The sequence below is a fragment of the Rattus norvegicus genome, chromosome 5 (genome assembly GCF_021556685.1).
Source record: "Rattus norvegicus strain SHRSP/BbbUtx chromosome 5, alternate assembly SHRSP_T2T, whole genome shotgun sequence".
Lineage (NCBI taxonomy): Eukaryota > Metazoa > Chordata > Mammalia > Rodentia > Muridae > Rattus > Rattus norvegicus.
The window spans coordinates 10,376,046-10,397,799 of NC_141538.1; the positions used below are offsets into that span (position 1 = coordinate 10,376,046).

Genomic DNA, 21,754 nt, shown 5'->3' on the forward strand with positions numbered 1-21,754 from the left:
GTATATTTACCTATATTCAGTGAATCAAAGAGGCATTAAACAATTAATTTAGAGAGAGGGTCTCATGTTCCCTAAGATGGTCTTAATTTACTAAGCAGTTAAAGGTAACTTTGAGGCTCTGCCTATTAAATGTTAGGATTGTAGTCGTGCATTACCATGCCCAGTTAATGTAGCAGTGGGGGTTGCACCCAGGGCTTCATGCATGCCAGACAAATGCTCTCCCAACTGAGCTACAGTCCGGCCCCAGAGAATGTTTTTAAATGTACAAATAGACTTACTAATTGACAGTTTAAATCAGCACCAACTCCAACACTTTTACTTATTTTATTAGAAATAATTTTGGTGGAATTTCACTTTTAAATAAAATATTTTCCTATCTAGTCATTGTCCTTGGCACAATCCAATTCAAATACAACATCTTATGCTCAGAGGTAATTGATTTCTTGATACTGTATAATTTGCGTCCAAGAAACAGACCAAAGTATGCAGATTTTTTAATTTCTGTGATCCCTACTTTCCCTTCCAATTGCCCTGACCTGGGGATCACTAGTCGGGCCAACCTCCTGTAGGGCCAGCCTCCTGTAGGGCCAACCTCCTGTAGGGGCAGCCTTCATCTTCCACTATTAATTCCATTCATGCTTCCATTGGCATTTGGTGAGTGTCCATACACTGTGCCCTTAACATGTGTACCGGACCCTGGGGTGGGATCTGTCTCTGTGCCCTAAACAGTTGGGCTAGACTCCAAGGCAGAGAGAAAGAAAGCTCCTGTAGCTGCCTACCCATAATCCTTTACTCTTCAGGCATCTCAGACTCTTGGGAAGGCACATAAGGCATATGACGAATAAAGAGTGATACCTTCAATGTTCACATCAAAGTGGCAATACCCCAGTGTCTGTTACTACAACAAATGCCTGAGATCAACCTTCCATCTTTGCAAATGGTGTGGGCTCGTAATTTAGGAGGCGCCAGTCCATGCTCCCTCTGCCACAACACTTTGGGGTCTTCAGCCCAAGGTCATCCAAGAAGCAAGAGGCACGAAGGGCCCAGAGCACCCTGCAATACACGCTGAGGATACACCCTCAATGGCCTGAGACTTCATACTAGGTTCGACCTCTTAACAGTTTTGCCACCTCCCAATAGGGCCACTCTGGGGACATAGTCTTTATCATATGGGCCTGTGCGGGATACTGCTGATCCAAACCACAGTGAAGGCTATCGTGCAGATGGTTCTAGCCACGTCTAGGATCCAGTGCACAATGACAGGAGAATGACTCCTATTTTTCTCTGCAGGATATTTGAATATTTTTTCAGTGATAAAAGTAAGTACTTATGGTAGGTTCTCTGCACAGTATACAAATATGAACAACTGAACGATTTTACTAAACATGTCACCGAAGATTTAAAAACCATTATCTGACTTTTTTTTTACATAGGTGAATGACATTCCAAATGTTTGAATTTTATGAAGGAGAAGCTTGAGAATCCAAACCACAAATCCCTTACTGGATGCTGTGCCGAGGACTGCAGCTCTAAGAGTGTGGTAGTCACTGCTGATTGCCAACTGGACAGGATCTAGAATTATGTAGAAGAGAAGCAACTGGGCTGGCTTTAGGAATTTCCTAGACACTGTTTAGCCGAGGTAGGAACATCATGAGCTGGGGCTTGGGACTGAATGATAAAGGAAAAGGCCAGCAGAGCCCCGGCCTCTATCTCTGCTTCCTGACAGTGGATGCACAGTGACCAGCCGCTTCCCGCCATGCCTTCCTCACCAGGAGGGACTGTACCTTCAAACTGTGAGCCAAATAAATCGATCCTTCTTCAAATTGCTTTGGTCAAGTATTTTATCTCAACAATGAGAAAGTTACTAAGGCGAGGAGCCAGCCACACAACATTAGTGCATGTGGTTCCTATATCTTTATAGGATGTAAATTGCTGTTAATTCTAATAACTGAGAATTAAAAAGTCCTCCATTGCTGTATATCTATTTCCTAGTCGAAGAGGTAGTGAAGGCTATCACTTGACACAGAATTAGGAAACTGACTCCAAACCCACCTGCCTTCCTGCTGCATTGCCCTGCCTGTACCACAGCTGGTCCAGTGGACGCATGCGTAGAACATGCTGCATGCCAGACAACTGCAAAGTCCTCCCTGTGCCTCAGCTCATGACGCGCTCATATCCTCCTCCTACCACTCTCATTTCTCAGGGTTTTTATACATAAGAAAGCTAAGGCCAAAAGAAGACAGAGAACATACATGCTTAAGATCACATAAATTAGAAATAGTCCTGAGTTCTTACCTTGCCCCCTAGTTCAATTGCCCATCCATACTGAAGCACAATGACACAAAATAGTATCACTATCGAGTTGAATATCATTGATCTTTTCATCTAAAAATTTACTTATATTTGAGCTTTTCTATTTAAGTCTTTGGACCACTTTGAGTCATTTTTTTTTTTATATATAGTATAGGAGGAAGGTACAACTTCACTCACGTGTGGGTATACAGGTTCTCCAATGTCCTGGTTGGGTTTGTTTGTTTGTTTGTTTTGTTTGTTTGTTTGTTTTTGTCAACTTAACAGACACATAGACATATCTGGGAAGAGAGGACTCTCCAATTGAGAAAATTCTTCCATGAGTTGGTGTGTGGGGTATATTTTTGATTAGGGAAAAATGTGAGAGGTCCCAGACCACTGTGAGTGGTGCCACCCTGGGCAGGTTGTCTTGGACAATATGAGAAAGCAAGCTGAGCACGTAAGTCACGGGAGCAGGCTAGCAAGCAGCATTTCGCCAAGGCTTCTATTTCAGTTTCTGCCTCCAGGTTTCCATCTTGAGTTCCTGCCTTGACTTCCTTCAATGGCTTATGACCTAAGATACTGTGGTGGTTTGAATAGTTTTGACCTCCCTAGATTCCTGTGTTTGACTGTGGGGCATATAGGAAGTAGCAATATTACAAGATATCGCCTTATTAGAGTAGGTATGGCCTTGTCAGAGAAAGTATATCACTCTGGGGATGGGCTTTAGGGTCTCATATATGTTCAACCTATGCCCAGTGACACGGTCTCCTTCTGCTGCCTGTGGATCAAGATATAGAACTCTTCCATATCAGGCTGACATCGTTCTGAAGCCTTCTGCAGTTTCAGCTTGGCCCACAAGGAGACAGCATCTTCTATCTGCGTCACATATGAAAAGCGGGCAGTGTTTGGGATGCTCAAACACCTCATGCTACAAGCATGACATCATTCAGCACAGTGCCTCTGGAAGGCCTTCGGCCCTCTGTAGGTGTAGTTCTGACACTGAGGAAGAATATGAAGAAGACTCCAATGGAAATGTCATGAACAAGAAGACATACGAGGATCTGAAAAGACAAGGAATGCTCTAGTGGTTGGCCATGCCTGGGTTTCCCTGAGAAGCCTGAGAAAATTTTTCCCAACCAAATGTTCTTAAAGACTTTTTGCTATGTAGCGTCTACCTTGTAGAAACAAGACATGTTGGCAGATTGCAGAATTGATATGTGTTTTATCTTTGTTTTATATTAAAAAGAACTGTAGGAAAATAAAAATAAGATATAGAACTCTTGGTTCCTCCAGCACCATGGCTGTCTGTACAAAGCTGTACTTCTCATCGTAAAAATAAAGCACTAAACCTCTGAAACTAAAAGCCAGCTCCAGTGAAATGTTTTCCTTTATGAGTTGCCTTGGTCATGGTGTCTCTTCACAGCAATAAAATACGAACTAAGAAAGATATGTAAGTCAAATAAATATTTTTCTCCCCAAGCTGTTTTAGGCCATAGTGTTTATTATGGCATTAGAACAACAGCTAATATACCCCACTTCCTTAAGTGTTCTTAGAACCCTTGCTCTAAAATCATGTGATCACATGTTAGAGTTCATGCCTGAATTTTTCTGGTCTACCTAACTAGTTCATAGGCTATCTCTATGCTATAATAAATAGCTATTTTGATGATTATCACTTTGAGGTAAGTTTTGAAACATCACTAACTTTGCTAGTCTCCTTGAGAGTTCACATAAATTTTTTTTGTTTGTTTGTTTTGTTTTGTTTTGTTTTTTCCGGAGCTGGGGACCGAACCCAGGGCCTTGCGCTTCCTAGGCAAGCGTTCTACCACTGAGCTAAATCCCCAACCCCGATCACATAAATTTTAAGAAGGACTTTTTTCTGCTTTTAAAAGATCTTTCATTATGTCTATTTTCTCTTGCATTATTTTGGATTTTCTCTGATATTTATATTATAAACAATGTAGTTCATGATAATTATACAAAAGAGTCAGCTACTTTTACATTTCTGTGGCAAAATGCTCAACAGGAACAAAGGCCAAATTATTTACTTTGTCTTGTACTTTCCAGGGTTTCCATCCACAGACACTGGCATTATTGCTTTTAGGCTTCTGGTGGGCTGAGTTCCCTGGGAGCATGTGGTACAGCAAAGCAGTTCACAGTGAAGTTGGCAGGAAGCAGAGACAGAAAGATGAAAGGGACTATGTACAAGGTAGATCCTTCCCAAACACTCTCCCAATAACCTACCTCCTTGAAGAAAATCCCACCTCCTCAAATGTTATAAGACACATACAAAAATGTCATTGGGATTATAAGGACTTTATGACAAAGACAATCTAATCAATTTGCTAATATGTTACAAATATTGGAGCTACCAATCTTCCCCTACTATATTAAGTACATTTAAGAGTATCTGTTTGTATTTTCATCCCCGACACGAACTGCTGTTATGTACTAACTATACTCACAATGAGCCTCTAGAAAAGTCGGGAAAACTGAGTTATGTACTAGATAGTACTCAGCACATGCCTTCAATGGAGTCTGGGTCACTGAGTTATATACTAGCCAGTACCTCCGGTAGAGTTGAGGTAGGAGCATCAGATCCTCACATCTTTATGTGATACGAACCAAGGCATCTTTAGAGCTGAAACAGAATGAACTGAAAATAAACAGATGTCTTTGATGAACAGACTTCAGATTTCTCTGCAAAGTAAAACAAACTTGAGTCTTGGTTGGCACACTTCAGCTGTTCCGTGATTATGTAAGAGCTACGGTGGACCCAAAATAAGAGCTGAAGGTTTTCTCGACAGTTTAAACAAGAGAACCTGCCCCCACCCACCCGCCTCCTTCAGCCAACTGTAGCTTAATAAAGTCTAAGGGTGACCATCAGGGATAAGTGGTTTATTATTTCTAAGGCTATATTACCAGCTGCATACTTATTGTAACTGCTCATAACTGGACATGGTTTATTCTATTTATAGCATTTAATACTATTTTTTAAGTTTAAATAAACAGATTGAAGAATTGAAGTCTGCATAGCAATGTTTTTACATAATATAAAAGGTATGAAACACAACCTTTTCCTTCCTTCTGTGGAATCTAATGAAACTTCCAGTTGTTTATTTTAGCACCAGACACTCTTGGCCTGCAGAGCACGGAAAGACACAAGACAGTCTTGCTTTGATGTTTCTAGAGTTAACCAAAGAACCCTTATAAACTAAGATACCGAAACTGCTCTTGCCTGCCCAAGGCCCTGTCTGCACTGTGCCATTCACACCCTTGGCACACAGGATCTTAACTCACAAAGGAACAGATCAGTAGTGCTAACATGAGGGGAAAGAAGCCATTTTTATCTGACCTGGAAGTGTTAACCTTTTATAGGACAGAGTCAACTCCAAACTGATAGAAATCTGTGAGTTCTGATCCTTTCCCAATAGATATCTGCATAATAGCGTGTGTTCCAGGGGTTCATGGACAAGAGCCTATTCCCTTCCTAGGTCACAGCTCTGTATTGTACGCTGTGCTAATGTGGGAAGTAAGAGCTGCAAAACACAGATGCTGCTTGACTTTAGTGAGCTTGCCAGAGAAATAACCCCAGAAGCAGAAGACCTAGAGATGGTGACGAAACTTGCCAGGAGGTGGTGTGAAGAACTCAGCATTACCTAAAGAGAGGCCTAGCCGATACCTCTGCTTCTGGGAGACAACCCTATCATATTTGACAGGAAATTTTCACTTAAAAAAGGAGAGGACCACAGTGGGAGTTGACTGACACATGATTAACTGTGTGCTTAGAATTTCTAACACGTTGATGGTCTTTAAAAAAGTGTGTGTGTGTGTGTGTGTGTGTGTGTGTGTGGTGTGTGTGTGTGTGTGTGTGTGTGTGTACATGTGAAATCACAAGACAAGGTGGCAATTCTTCCCTTCCACTTTGAGACAGGCTCTCCTTTCTGCTGCATAAGTCAGGCTAGCTGGCCTGTGGGCATCTGGAGATTCTCTTACCTCTGCCTCCCATCTTACCATAGAAATACTGCAGTTATAAATACATTCGTACATGTTTGACTTAATATATAGACTCTGGGGTCCTAAACTCAGTTCCTCCCCAGCCATCATGATTCATCATGGTTGCCTACTTACTGAAAATAGAACTTGTCTCGGAGACAAACTTCCAGGTGTTTCCACAGAGGCTGAACTGAGGAATATGGGCAGCGCCATCCATGTGCTGGGGACCTAGACTGATTATAAAGAAGACAGCAAAATACACACAAATATTCTACCTTTCTCGGCTTCCTGACTACAGGACCCAGTGTGACTAAGTACCACACTTTCCTGCCGCCCAGTAGACTGTACTGTCGTATCATGATCTGAAACAGACTTTTTCTTCCTTAAGATGCTCATGCCACATATTTTGTCAAAGCGATAAGAAAATTAACTAACACTCTTTTATTCCTGCCATACCAGTGTAAGAGTCAAAGCAAGAGACCGACCGGAAATCACTAACCTGTTACTCCTCAAGCATCTCTGAGGACTCACCCTTACTGTTAGATAGCTAACGTCTACATAAAAGATTAAGCTAAGAAGGTGAGGTGGGAAGCTGAGTTCAGGACTCACAGGATGCTACTCTGAAGGACTTGCAGGCCAGTAAAGAAAAAAGAAATATACACCTAGGAATATAAGCAAAGCAAAAGAATAAAAACTATACATATATCCCAAATACAAGCAAGTATTTATCTGGAATACAGGAAGAGACTTCACTTCCTTCTGAGAGGAGCAGAGGAAAGTGGTAGATTTAAAATGAAATATCAAGTGTTTTGGGTCTTATAAACATCAATGTCACAGTCATTACCAAGTCATGGCTTCACCCAGGAAGAAGAGACTTGGCATAGGAGGACTTGTGCCAGAGTCACCCTAAGTCAACTGAGACTTAAAGGGAAGGGCCAGCAGGCATCTAATCCAAAGATAGTTTAGTTATAAGTAACCCAGGGTTTAATAAATTATTTATTTTTACCATGAGAAACAGGCCTGGTAAGACCCAAGTGGCTGAGGCTTGTGTAAGAGCACAGGCACATGGCTGACTGGTGATTCAAATATAGACCTGTTTGATGTTAGAAGGGAGGGAGAGAGAGAGAGGGAGAGAGAGAGGGAGAGAGAGAGAGAGAGAGAGAGAGAGAGAGAGAGAGGAGAGAGAGAGAGAGAGAGAGAGAGAGAGAGAGAGAGAATGTTCAAGTATAGAGATACAGAACTAGAACATTCTAGAACAAGGTTCAGTAGTCAGGAATGGTGAGGAGGGAAAGGAAACAGAAGCATTAGCAAAGGTCAGAGGCAACAGAAAGCTTGAAGTCAGGCTAGATAGACAGGGGTTAAAACATAACTTGTGCAGGGCATGCTGTGAGCAACTACTGTCACATTACAGAGGCATGCTTGCATTTTCCCCGTTTGGCGATTGTTCTACTGAAACAATGAACTCCGGAGGATTAAAATACCCTAGGAGTCCTCTCCTTGGAGAAGGGAAGGGTGAAGTCCTGGTACAGACAGAAGAGGAAGAGATTCCACAAAGTTCTGACACCTTTCCAGACAAACAGGAAGAGAGACAAAGATGGTGCAGTGATGGGTAGAACCATACCTCAACCCAGAGTGCTTAGTTATGTATACTTCTTGTATTTAAGTATAAACCTCGTATCAGACCCTGAAGGTACATCTGTTTTTGTGCCTCTTCCCAATGTGACCACAATGAATCAAGTCTACTTCCTCTGCTTTCCAGGATTTCTCATCACTCTAGTTGACTTCTTAAGGACTAGTGGCTAAGTCTAGCTCATCGGGACTGCTTGAGCCAAGGCTTTGAACCTAAAGTCTCTGGTGACCATATAACTGGGGCTCATGATGTAGTTCCACAAGCAGAGAGACGGAGCTGTGAAGAAGACTAAGTGCCCAGAAAAGTGACAGAGCCACCCAGAGTAGCATCCAGTGACACTCTGGATGTAGCCAGAGCCTAGTCTGCTGGCCTGATCTATCACTGAGAAGCCCCAAACACGAGTGGGACTGAAGCTTCTAAGAATCCATGCTGCTCATGGGTAGACCCAGCTCTGTGAGAACCAGATGGGGTAAAAGACGAAAAAATGGTACTGCTGGTTTGTAAGCAAATCTTAAACCCTGAAAGCTACCTCCCTCGGGTCAGTAGACAGACATGTTCATATTTAGACAGCAATAGCATCAACTAATTCAGTAGTGGCAAGTAAATAGAATGTGGTTAAAATGAAGGCCAGGAACCTAGTTAGATGGTCCCAATTAAATGGAAAGAGCTGTACTACCCAAAGATGCCTCCTCACCTGATGGGAATGCTCACTACAGACTATTGTCTATGGTGGAAACATTACCCACCCGTGGCTGTGTCTGAAATGCCACCATAGCTGCCTGACCAGACAGTGTGCTTCTAGAACAAGGAGTATATTCAAGGGCAATCCGGATAGTACTCTCTGTAAGCAAACTGGCTCTGAACTGATTTGGGTAGAGAAGACAACTCCATGAAAGGCGGAGTCCCCAAGATGCTGTTTCTGAGCGTCAGTATGAACGTCTCTACCTAGGAACGTATGGTGTACTGGACAGGTGGCCAGAGTTAATTCAGAGCTTTATAGACCTCTTGTATTTCTTTTGTTCCCACTACCACCTATACCAAAGGAAAGGACCAGCAGGGAATTTTAGCTCTTTCTCCAACCTGAGAGAAACTTGTTCTATGAATTTTAAAGCTTAAAACTCTGTCTTAGAGGGTACCTAGATTAACAAAGAGGCCTAAACACCAGTCCTGTACCCCTCTGTCTTTATGAAGAGATAAGTAATCGTATGCTTGTGTCTCCTTACTAGCAGCCTTCACTTCTCTCACAAAGAGACAAAAGCTGACTACCAGGCCCAGGAGAATTCTGGAAAGTGGAGGCTCATTGCCTAGTTCCTGTGGTTCACAAGCCCTTCCTTCTGGAATAATTTGAAAAGGGCTACAGACATGTGACCTGCATTCTACTCTAGGGCTGGTGCTCCTTTGACAACGCTTCCGAGGCAGGTTAGGATCAAACACCAAAGAAAACACAAGAAAACCAGAGGGAAGGAGCCCAACAGCCACAGAAGGAATGATCATACTAAGAAACAAGAGGCAGAGGGGGAAAGCCCAGGGGCTGGAAAGCAGAGTCTCTTCCAACAACTACCTCGATGTTTCCTGTCTGCAAATGGAGATGAAGTCCTTAGCAGACTATTTGGATAAGGAGATTTAGGAACCAAATGTTCTAGGTGGCCTTTTTTGGGTCCTTATATGAAGTAAACAGTTGAAAGAAAAATAATTCTAAGAATAATAGGAAGGAAGATAAGCCGCCTATTAGTGATGCTAAAGAATGGTAATACGTGGCTGCCGCTGCAGAGAGCTCATAGGCAGCACCCACGAGCAAACTTGAGCTTTGGGACCACAGGTAAGACCAACTTTTCTGCTGCAAGAGACCTGCCTGGTGAACTCAGGACACACAGAGGCAAAATTCCTCTAGGACCGGGCACTTCCGGTGTTTACCCGGAGTCCCAAACCCGAGGATCCCAGCCCGCAGCAGCTCTCTGCTCCCAAACCCCGTGGGAGAGAGACCTCACCGCCTGGTCAGGTGGGCACTCCTGAGGCTGCAGAGCGGAAGAGACCACCAACACTGCCAACCCCTGCCCACATTCCTGGCCCAAGAGGAAACTGTATAAGGCCTCTGGGTTCCCGTAGAGGAGGGCCCAAGAGCAGCAGGACTGCTGCGTCTGAGACACTGCCAGAACCTGAAGGGATCTACCAGATAAACAGTTCTCTGCACCCAAATCCCATGGGAGGGAGAGCTAAACCTTCAGAGAGGCAGACACGCCTGGGAAACCAGAAGAGACTGAACGCTGCACACATCTCTGACACCAGAGGAAAACACCAAATGCCATCTGGAACCCTGGTGCACGGAAGCTCCCAGAAAGGGCGGCGCAGATCTTCCTGGTTGCCGCTGCAGCAGAGAGCTTGTAAGCAACACCCCACGAGCAAACTTGAGCCTCGGGACCACAGGTAAGACCAACTTTTCTGCTGCAAGTGACCTGCCTGGTGAACTCCAAACACAGGTCCACAGCAACAGCTGAAGACCTGTAGAGAGGAAAAACTACACGCCTGAAAGCAGAAAACTCTGTCCCCATAACTGGCTGAAAGGAAACAGGAAAACAGGCCTACAGCAATCCTGACACACAGGCTTATAGGACAGTCTAGCCACTGTCAGAAATAGCAGAACAAAGTAACACTAGAGATAATCTGATGGCGAGAGGCAAGCGCAGGAACCCAAACAACAGAAACCAAGACTACATGGCATCATCGGAGCCCAATTCTCCCACCAAACCAAACACTGAATATCCAAACACACCAGAAAAGCAAGACCTAGATTTAAAATCATATTTGATCATGATGCTGGAGGACTTCAAGAAAGACGTGAAGAACTCCCGTAGAGAAACACAGGAAAACATAAATAAACAAGTAGAAGCCTACAGAGAGGAATCGCAAAAATCCCTGAAAGAATTCCAGGAAAACATAAATAAACAAGTAGAAGTCCATAGAGAGGAGTCACAAAAATCCCTGAAAGAATTCCAGGAAAACACAATCAAACAGTTGAAGGAATTAAAAATGGAAATAGAAGCAATCAAGAAAGAACACATGGAAACAACCCTGGATATAGAAAACCAAAAGAAGAGACAAGGAGCTGTAGATATGAGCTTCACCAACAGAATACAAGAGATGGAAGAGAGAATCTCAGGAGCAGAAGATTCCTTAGAAATCATTGACTCAACTGTCAAAGATAATGTAAAGCAGAAAAAGCTACTGGTCCAAAACATACAGGAAATCCAGGACTCAATGAGAAGATCAAACCTAAGGATAATAGGTATAGAAGAGAGTGAAGACTCCCAGCTCACAGGACCAGTAAATATCTTCAACAAAATCATAGAAGAAAACTTCCCTAACCTAAAAAAAGAGATACCCATAGACATACAAGAAGCCTACAGAACTCCAAATAGATTGGACCAGAAAAGAAACACCTCCCTTCACATAATAGTCAAAACACCAAACGCACAAAATAAAAGAATATTAAAAGCAGTAAGGGAAAAAGGTCAAGTAACATATAAAGGCAGACCTATCAGAATCACACCAGATTTTCGCCAGAGACTATGAAAGCCAGAAGATCCTGGACTGATGTCATACAGACCCTAAGAGAACACAAATGCCAGCCCAGGTTACTGTATCCTGCAAAACTCTCAATTAACATAGATGGAGAAACCAAGATATTCCATGACAAAACCAAATTTACACAATATCTTTCTACAAATCCAGCACTACAAAGGATAATAAATGGTAAAGCCCAACATAAGGAGGCAAGCTATACCCTAGAAGAAGCAAAAAACTAATCGTCTTGGCAACAAAACAAAGAGAAGAAAAGCACACAAACATAACCTCATATCCAAATATGAATATAACAGGAAGCAATAATCACTATTCCTTAATATCTCTCAACATCAATGGACACAACTCCCCAATAAAAAGACATAGATTAACAAACTGGATACGCAACGAGGACCCTGCATTCTGCTGCCTACAGGAAACACACCTCAGAGACAAAGACAGACACTACCTCAGAGTGAAAGGCTGGAAAACAACTTTCCAAGCAAATGGTCGGAAGAAGCAAGCTGGAGTAGCCATTCTAATATCAAATAAAATCAATTTTCAACTAAAAGTCATCAAAAAAGATAAGGAAGGACACTTCATATTCATCAAAGGAAAAATCCACCAAGACGAACTCTCAATCCTAAATATCTATGCCCCAAATACAAGGGCACCTACATACGTAAAAGAAACCTTACTAAACCTCAAAACACACATTGTACCTCACACAATAATAGTAGGAGATTTCAACACCCCACTCTCATCAATGGATAGATCATGGAAACAGAAATTAAACAGAGACGTAGACAGACTAAGAGAAGTCATGAGCCAAATGGACTTAACAGACATATTTATAGAACATTCTATCCTAAAACAAAAGGATATATCTTCTTCTCAGATCTTCATGGTACTTTCTCCAAAATTGACCATATATTTGGTCAAAAAACGGGCCTCAACAGGTACAGAAAGATAGAAATAATTCCATGCATCTATCGGACCACCACTGCCTAAAACTGGTCTTCAATAACAATAAGGTAAGAATGCCCACATATATGTGGAAATTGAACAATGCTCTACTCAATGATAACCTGGTCAAGGAAGAAATAAAGAAAGAAATTAAAGACTTTTTAGAATTTAATGAAAATGAAGGTACAACATACCCAAACTTATGGGACACAGTGAAAGCTGTGCTAAGTGGAAAACTCATAGCTCTGAGTGCCTGCAGAAAGAAACAGGAAAGAGCATATGTCAGTAGCTTGACAGCACACCTAAAAGCTCTAGAACAAAAAGAAGCAAATAAACCCAGGAGGAGTAGAAGGCAGGAAATAATCAAACTCAGAGCTGAAATCAACCAAGTAGAAACAAAAAGGACCATAGAAAGAATCAACAGAACCAAAAGTTGGTTCTTTGAGAAAATCAACAAGATAGATAAACCCTTAGCCAGACTAAGCAGAGGACACAGAGAGTGTGCCCAAATTAACAAAATCAGAAATGAAAAGGGAGACATAACTACAGATTCAGAGGAAATTCAAAAAATCATCAGATCTTACTATAAAAGCCTATATTCAACAAAACTTGAAAATCTGCAGGAAATGGACAATTTCCTAGACAGATACCAGGTACCGAAGTTAAATCAGGAACAGATAAGCCAGTTAAACAACTAACTCCTAAGGAAATAGAAGCAATCATTAAAGGTCTCCCAACCAAAAAGAGCCCAGGTCCAGACGGGTTTAGTGCAGAATTCTATCAAACCTTCATAGAAGACCTCATACCAATATTATCCAAACTATTCCACAAAATTGAAACAGATGGAGCCCTACCGAATTCCTTCTATGAAGCCACAATTACTCTTATACCTAAACCACACAAAGACCCAACAAAGAAAGAGAACTTCAGACCAATTTCCCTTATGAATATCGACGCAAAAATACTCAATAAAATTCTGGCAAACCGAATTCAAGAGCACATCAAAACAATCATCCACCATGATCAAGTAGGCTTCATCCCAGGCATGCAGGGATGGTTTAATATAAGGAAAACCATCAACGTGATCCATCATATAAACAAACTGAGAGAACAGAACCACATGATCATTTCATTAGATGCTGAGAAAGCATTTGACAAAATTCAACACCCCTTCATGATAAAAGTCCTGGAAAGAATAGGTATTCAAGGCTCATACCTAAACATAGTAAAAGCCATATACAGCAAACCAGTTGCTAACATTAAACTAAATGGAGAGAAACTTGAAGCAATCCCACTAAAATCAGGGACTAGACAAGGCTGCCCACTCTCTCCCTACTTATTCAATATAGTTCTTGAAGTTCTAGCCAGAGCAATCAGACAACAAAAGGAGATCAAGGGGATACAGATCGGAAAAGAAGAGGACAAAATATCACTATTTGCAGACGACATGATAGTATATTTAAGTGATCCCAAAAGTTCCACCAGAGAACTACTAAAGCTGATAAACAACTTCAGCAAAGTGGCTGGGTATAAAATTAACTCAAATAAATCAGTTGCCTTCCTCTATACAAAAGAGAAACAAGCCGAGAAAGAAATTAGGGAAACGACACCCTTCATAATAGACCCAAATAATATAAAGTACCTCGGTGTGACTTTAACCAAGCAAGTAAAAGATCTGTACAATAAGATCTTCAAGACACTGAGGAAAGAAATTGAAGAAGACCTCAGAAGATGGAAAGATCTCCCATGCTCATGGATTGGCAGGATTAATATAGTAAAAATGGCCATTTTACCAAAAGCAATCTACAGATTCAATGCAATCCCCATCAAAATACCAATCCAATTCTTCAAAGAGTTAGACAGAACAATTTGCAAATTCATCTGGAATAACAAAAAACCCAGGATAGCTAAAGCTATCCTCAACAATAAGAGGACTTCAGGGGGAATCACTATCCCTGAACTCAAGCAGTATTACAGAGCAATAGTGATAAAAACTGCATGGTATTGGTACAGAGACAGACAGATAGACCAATGGAATAGAATTGAAGACCCAGAAATGAACCCACACACCTATGGTCACTTGATTTTTGACAAAGGAGCCAAAACCACCCAATGGAAAAAAGATAGCATTTTCAGCAAATGGTGCTGGTTCAACTGGAGGGCAACATGTAGAAGAATGCAGATCGATCCATGCTTATCACCCTGTACAAAGCTTAAGTCCAAGTGGATCAAGGACCTCCACATCAAACCAGACACACTCACACTAATAGAAGAAAAACTAGGGAAGCATCTGGAACACATGGGCACTGGAAAAAATTTCCTGAACAAAACACCAATGGCTTATGCTCTAAGATCAAGAATCGACAAATGGGATCTCATAAAACTGCAAAGCTTCTGTAAGGCAAAGGACACTGTGGTTAGGACAAAACGACAACCAACAGATTGGGAAAAGATCTTTACCAATCCTATAACAGATAGAGGCCTTATATCCAAAATATACAAAGAACTCAAGAAGTTAGACCGCAGGGAAACAAATAACCCTATTAAAAAATGGGGTTCAGAGCTGAACAAAGAATTCACAGCTGAGGAATGCCGAATGGCTGAGAAACACCTAAAGAAATGTTCAACATCTTTAGTCATAAGGGAAATGCAAATCAAAACAACCCTGAGATTTCACCTCACACCAGTGAGAATGGCTAAGATCAAAAACTCAGGTGACAGCAGTTGCTGGCGAGGATGTGGAGAAAGAGGAACACTCCTCCATTGTTGGTGGGATTGCAGACTGGTAAAACCATTCTGGAAATCAGTCTGGAGGTTCCTCAGAAAATTGGACATTGAACCGCCTGAGGATCCAGCCATACCTCTCTTGGGCATATACCCAAAAGATGCCTCAACATATAAAAGAGACACGTGCTCCACTATGTTCATCGCAGCCTTATTTATAATAGCCAGAAACTGGAAAGAACCCAGATGCCCTTCAACAGAGGAATGGATACAGAAAATGTGGTACATCTACACAATGGAATATTACTCAGCTATCAAAAACAACGAGTTTATGAAATTCGTAGGCAAATGGTTGGAACTGGAAAATATCATCCTGAGTGAGCTAACCCACTCACAGAAAGACATACATGGTATGCACTCATTGATAAGTGGCTATTAGCCCAAATGCTTGAATTACCCTAGATCCCTAGAACAAAGGAAACTCAAGACGGATGATCAAAATGTGAATGCTTCACTCCTTCTTTAAATGAGGAAAAAGAATACCCTTGGCAGGGAAGGGAGAGGCAAAGATTAAAACAGAGACTGAAGGAACACCCATTCAGAGCCTGCCCCACAGGTGGCCCATACATATACAGCCACCCAATTAGACAAGATGGATGAAGCAAAGAAGTGCAGACCGACAGGAGCCGGATGTAGATCGCTCCTGAGAGACACAGCCAGAATACAGCAAACACAGAGGCGAATGCCAGCAGCAAACCACTGAACTGAGAATAGGTCCCCCGTTGAAGGAATCAGAGAAAGAACTGGAAGAGCTTGAAGGTGCTCGAGACCCCAAAAGTACAACAATGTCAAGCAACCAGAGCTTCCAGGGACTAAGCCACTACCTAAAGACTATACATGGACTGACCCTGGACTCTGTCCCCATAGGTAGCAATGAATATCCTAGTAAGAGCACCAGTGGAAGGGGAAGCCCTGGGTCCTGCTAAGACTGAACCCCCAGTGAACTAGACTATGCGGGGAGGGTGGCAATGGGGGGAGGTTTGGGAGGGGAACACCCACAAGGAAGGGGAGGGGGGAGGGTGATGTCTGTCCGGAAAAAAAAAAAAAAAGAAAGGGGGGGGGGGAGGGGGATGTTTGCCCGGAACCTGGGAAATGGAATAACACTCGTAATGTATATAAGAAATACTCAAGTTAATAAAAAAAAAAAAAGACTGGTAATACTTATCCTCAAGAAAATGCCCATATTTTTTAAAAGTCTATGATAAAATGTAAACAAGTTCTAGATTTTGTTTTCATTTAGTTACCAAGAAGAGAAAGAAGCAAAGGAAAGAATCAGAAAAGTATGGGAGGGGGAGGAAGAAAGGAAGGAAGGAAAACAGAAAAGGAGAAAGAAAATGGGAATTAGGACATATATAGATTAGTAGTCAGTCATGTGTTGCTTTGTCCTCTTTCTTTGTTTTGAGACTGTCTCACTCTGCAGCCCAGTATGATCATGAACCCATGATCCTCCTGCCTCTATTCTCTGAATCCTGGATTACAGGTGTCACCATGCCTGTTTAAATAGCAAATGTATCTAGACCCTTTTGTAGAGTATGTTGCCATATTTAAAACCAAACCTTCTGAAAACACCTCCAAGTATGAACCACACAGGATGCCGGCTCCTAGTGAGAGCTACCCATAGGTATTACATATTCTCAAATCAATCACTTGACATTTTTACAACATCACAAAATCTACACCTTTGCTCTAGCCTAAATCAAGAACAAAGCACCAGCCAAGGCTGTGTATATTACAGAAGCCTTGTAAATCAGCAGTTGCCTTTAGGCTCCAGGGGCCTCCAGATGTGACCAGCTGTTCTAAACAGTAAAATCTCATTAGTTCAATGTCCAACCACTCACCAGCTAGGCTCACTTCAAAGTCATAAGAAGCCAGAATCCAAAGAGAGAATAACCAGAAAACGTCTGTGTTTTTAAAAGTTCATTAAGAAGTTGAGAATTTGACTTCTCGTCAATAGGTAAGATGGTATTACAGGGGCCTTTCCTTCTAATTACCCTTCTCCTTTACTTTTATGACAAGACATTTTTGTTTCTTCTGGTGGAAAAGATTTGCTAGGAATCTGTGCCCTATTATGACTGAGGTAAGAAATTAAATGTTCAAATCATTTACTGGGGTTTCAATGATGATGGTTTGGATGTCTTGAAACTCCAGCTAAGCATCCTGTTGCCTGGAGCGCCAGGCTAGGAAAAGAAGAAATGTGCTTCTTCAGCATTTTAATAAAATCAGACAGCAACAGTCATCCAGGAACATGTCACAATGCACTGACATGGTTCTGTGGCCACCAAGTCCATTCTGATATCTATCAGATGCTGAAATGGATGGGGGATGGGCACGGGTGTTTTGTTTTGTTTTTACTTTTCCTGACTTGGGGTTGAGAGCTTTCATTTGAGTCCACTACATTCTGCACTTTAGTGAAGAGTGGATGGAGAAGATGCGGCCTCTGGTGTTCCTTTACTTTGTTCATGATCGCCATCTACCTAAGGAAAGAGTTTCAGATATTCTGGGGATTGCATACATTAGATGGAGGGTTTATGGAAGGAAGAGAGTCATCAAAGGTAGGGATGAGGCAGGGATGGGGTGGGAGGCAGTGAGCCTGGTTGTATGTCTCTCACTGTTGATCAGCAAACAATAAGTGTCTCTCCAACACATGTATTCCACTCTGTGATATCCACTAACTGGAAATAGACTGGAGCCAAGACTTGGAAAGGAGCACCCATCCCACATCTGGACAGACCAATCCGTCCTTCCTCACATGCATTTGCATGGTCATGTAGGCCTGTGCACACCCTGCTGCTGAGGCTTGTCTCAGCTCTTAGCTTGTGTCATCATTGTAAATGACACCTGGAAGACAAGTGGCACACCAGAGCCTTGGTGGTGTTACTCTTGCAGGAAAGGGAGAAGAACCATGTATCACCCAGGGAGCTTAGTAGTTATGATACCTTGCAATTCCATGAACACTTTCTCAGTTACAAGGTTTCACTAGACAAAGTTTGCCTGAAAGTATAGTCTATTTTGTAATCTTTATCATTTGTATAGGAGTCCTGTTGTTCATAGTAAGTATCAATAGATATTGCTTGGATGGATAAATGAGGTTAGTCTAGATTAACATTTTGTTGGCAAAGGTAAGCTCATTTGTTTTACAAGGTCAAATGTGTCCAAGTATGAATTTCTCAAAGACGATCCATTACTTTCCATAACCCTTCTCTCATATGATAACATTTAGTGTCCTGTAGGGATAGTATTAATTTGTTTGTCATGGGAATGCCAAGTACAATTGCCGCAACAAGAACAAGCAACCCAGCCGAGCACATTCTGTGTTCTCTAACGAAAGAACACCAAGCCCAGCACAGAAAGCCACTGTCTAAAGATTCAGCTGAAAATTCCTGTAGAACAATCGGTGCTCACTGGCAAATTTTCCAAATTACTAGAATGGTTTTGGAAACCAGACCAGAGACAACATTTATATATAAAACTCCGCCAGGCTCTCACACAAGCTTTTAACATCACCCTCCATATTTGAGACAGATGAAAGGGTAATTAGAGGCCTGTGGAAAATATGAGTGGTGGGGTTACAGATTCTTTCTCGCTTCTCACGTATCCCACATTCTAGAGGGAAGGAAAGCGCTTGCGTAATGCCATGGTGGTGTTGGATGACTATTGTTCCCATGTTCTACTAATCACCTCAGGCAGGTCCGGTGAAGATTCAGGCTCTTCAGCCAAGGGAACCACGAAAGTCACAAGAACCTCACCCCACCATCCCTCTCAAGTATCTAACCTGGACCGAAGACCAAACATACACACGTCCAAAAACCCAGGTCCCTCTCTTCCAAACCAATGATGTGCTTAACAGGAAAAAGGAAAGGAAAGGAAATTAAACAAAAACAGGTTTCCAAATGTACCATAGTTACTGGCCAACTTAAAGTCCCCCAAAATGTTAATACCCATGATTGTATCCTGGGTAAAGGATCATCTGAAATAGAAGCCACGTTAGGCCAAGATATTCCTTGAAAGGGAATCCCAGCCTCGAACCAAGTAGCTACAACCTGCTTTGCAGCAGGATAGAAAACCACACCCCTTACAGGCCATCAATCCATCAAACCAAAACCCTATTGCCATGCCTACTCCCCAGCTCAGGGCCGAGAGGAATAGGAGGCATGCAACTCCATCCCCAAATGTGTCCTGAATTCCTCTATGGAAACTTCCCATTTGAGTACTTTATGAACCATGCCTCCAAACCAGTGCGGAACTCCAGAACATGAGCTGACCTTTTGTTTATGTATTTATCTTCCTGGCAAGCCTGCTTTCTCGGGGCCAATAGTATATCATCTATCTGTCCCTTTGTTACTTTGTCATCTATTTACTCCTCTGGAGCCTGGGTGATTAGCATCTTTTATTTACTCCTATTACCTGAAGAATACCCAGCTTTTCTGGCCCACGTTGCCTTGGTTTCTAGTTTTGGTCAATTTAATGTAAGCCAGCATTATCTGAGAAGATAGATTCTCAGTTGAGAAAACGCCTCTGTAAGACTGGCCTGTAAGCAACTCTACCATTCATTTTCTTGATCGGCAATTGGTGTGGGAGGGCCAAGCCCACCTCTGAGCTAGTGGTCTTTCTTGTGGGCTGAGTAAGCCATGCGAAGCACTCCACCAGGCAGCACTTTTCTATAGTCTCTGCTTCAGTTCCTGCCTCCAGGCTCTGGCTTTGAGTGCCTGTCCTGATTTCTCTCAGTGATAAGAGTGTGATCTGAGAGTTATAGGCTGAAATAGTCTCTTTGCTCCCCGAGTTGCTTTTGGCCATATGTTTTCTGACAGGAATAGAAACTCTAAAATGCATGCTGTATCGGTTTGGATAAGAATGTCTACATAGACTCATATGTTTGGATGCTTAGTCATTAGGAGGTGACACTACTTAAAAAAGCATTCGAGGGTGTAACCTTGTCAGAGGAAGGAGTGTCACTAGGGAATAGGCTTTGAGGTTTCAAAAGACAGTGCTAGAACCAGTGTCTGTCTCTGTCTGCATGTCTCTGCCTGTCTCTGTCTTTGTCTCTTTCTCCTTTCTTCCTCTCCCTCTCCCTCCCTCTTTTGTCTCCCTCCTCTCTCTTCCCCTCTCCTTCCCTCCCTCTCTCCCTCCTTTCTCTGCCTACAGCTCTCAACAACTTTTCTAGCACCACCATGCATCCTAATCCTCCAAAACTGAAAGCCAGTCCCCTAGTCAAATGTTTCCCTTTATGAGTGTCACCTTGGCCTTGTCATCTCTTCACAGCAATAGAACACTGAACAGACACATGCGTACAAAGCTTTAATGTCTATTGTTCCTAACATCTTTGCATCAGTAACTTACACATTCTCCTGTAAATGTATGTAAACACAGAGAATTCACTCACATTAAGCTCAAGACTGACAATGAGAATTAGGTGTCAGACACGAACTTTGAGCAAAGGAAAGTGGGAGGGATTCGGTGTTTAATTCTCTTAAGTTTGTCATAACGACAAATGTACAATAGAAATAACAAATTGTATCTGAAACATTGTCTGGGTTTTGAAGTGTGAAAGACCATAAAATCCTACAACTTGTTCTGGTTGTTTATTGACTAAACTCCAAGAGGAAAAATGTGCTGTATTTAAATTTTATTTAAATTTCTCCTTAAGGTAGCTGGGAATTTCCTTTTAGATATTCAAATTACTTATTTAGATTATTGTTCTTTCTTTGTCCTCTTAAAGAGTCACCTATGGTATCTTTTTTTTTTTTTGGTCTTTTTTTCGGAGCTGGGGACCGAACCCAGGGCCTTGTGCTTCCTAGGCAAGCGCTCTACCACTGAGCTAAATCCCCAGCCCCCGATGGTATCTTTATGGAACGGACGGATGCTTCATCTTAGAGTATGGTAGTCCTTACATGATTTGTCACCTTTGAACTGTCCATTCTTCTATTCATTCAACAAATAGGTTCAGGCACCGATGTGGCAGGACTTAACCCCTAATGAATCAAGGTTACAAGGGACCAATCAGTGGGCGAGTAGGCAGGACTTCCGAATCAGGAAGAGGAAGAAGGGAGGCAGGGAAAGGATGGCCCTTTTGGACAGCAGGAGCAAGGGAGGCAGACAGAGCGTAGGGAGCCAGAGGCTGTGAGTTTGAGTGGCAGATCCACCAGTACCCGACACTTGAGGATTTTTAACAGGGATTTGTTTACAAAATTAGGATGCTAGGTTCTGGGCCAGCGATTGTGTTACCTGTTGATTCTAAACTAAGATCGTGTGGTGTTTTCCTTCACACATCGACTCCAGTGGGTTCCAGAAAAAAGGTACTACAGCAGAGTGCAAGTACCGAGCAAGAGTGCACCCCAGCCAGCCACGGGAATTTGGAAGCATGGGGCTGGGAGCGTGGGGCTTGCTTGACAATAGCCTGCCATGGGCATTTCGTGAGCGGGAAGGAGAGAGCGTTTTCAGAGCTCAGAGTCAGAGTCTGCCGGACTGAGAGCAGGTCGAGCTGGTGCTAGCCGGCGATAGTGTGGGATGCTTTTTTAGATTTACGCAACC

General features: G+C 42.4%; 1 long non-coding RNA gene across 1 annotated transcript in view; it reads right to left on the reverse strand.

Moving 5' to 3' along the window:
* Window positions 1-4,861: 4,861 nt before the first annotated feature.
* LOC120102805 (uncharacterized) overlaps window positions 4,862-21,754 on the reverse strand; it is a 39,855-nt gene continuing 22,962 nt past the window's right edge. Inside the window, exons 3-4 of the long non-coding RNA XR_015620606.1 lie at window positions 6,424-6,521; window positions 4,862-4,933 (exon numbers count right to left, since the gene is read on the reverse strand). This is a non-coding gene — a long non-coding RNA (uncharacterized LOC120102805). The remainder of the gene's footprint in view (window positions 4,934-6,423; window positions 6,522-21,754) is intronic.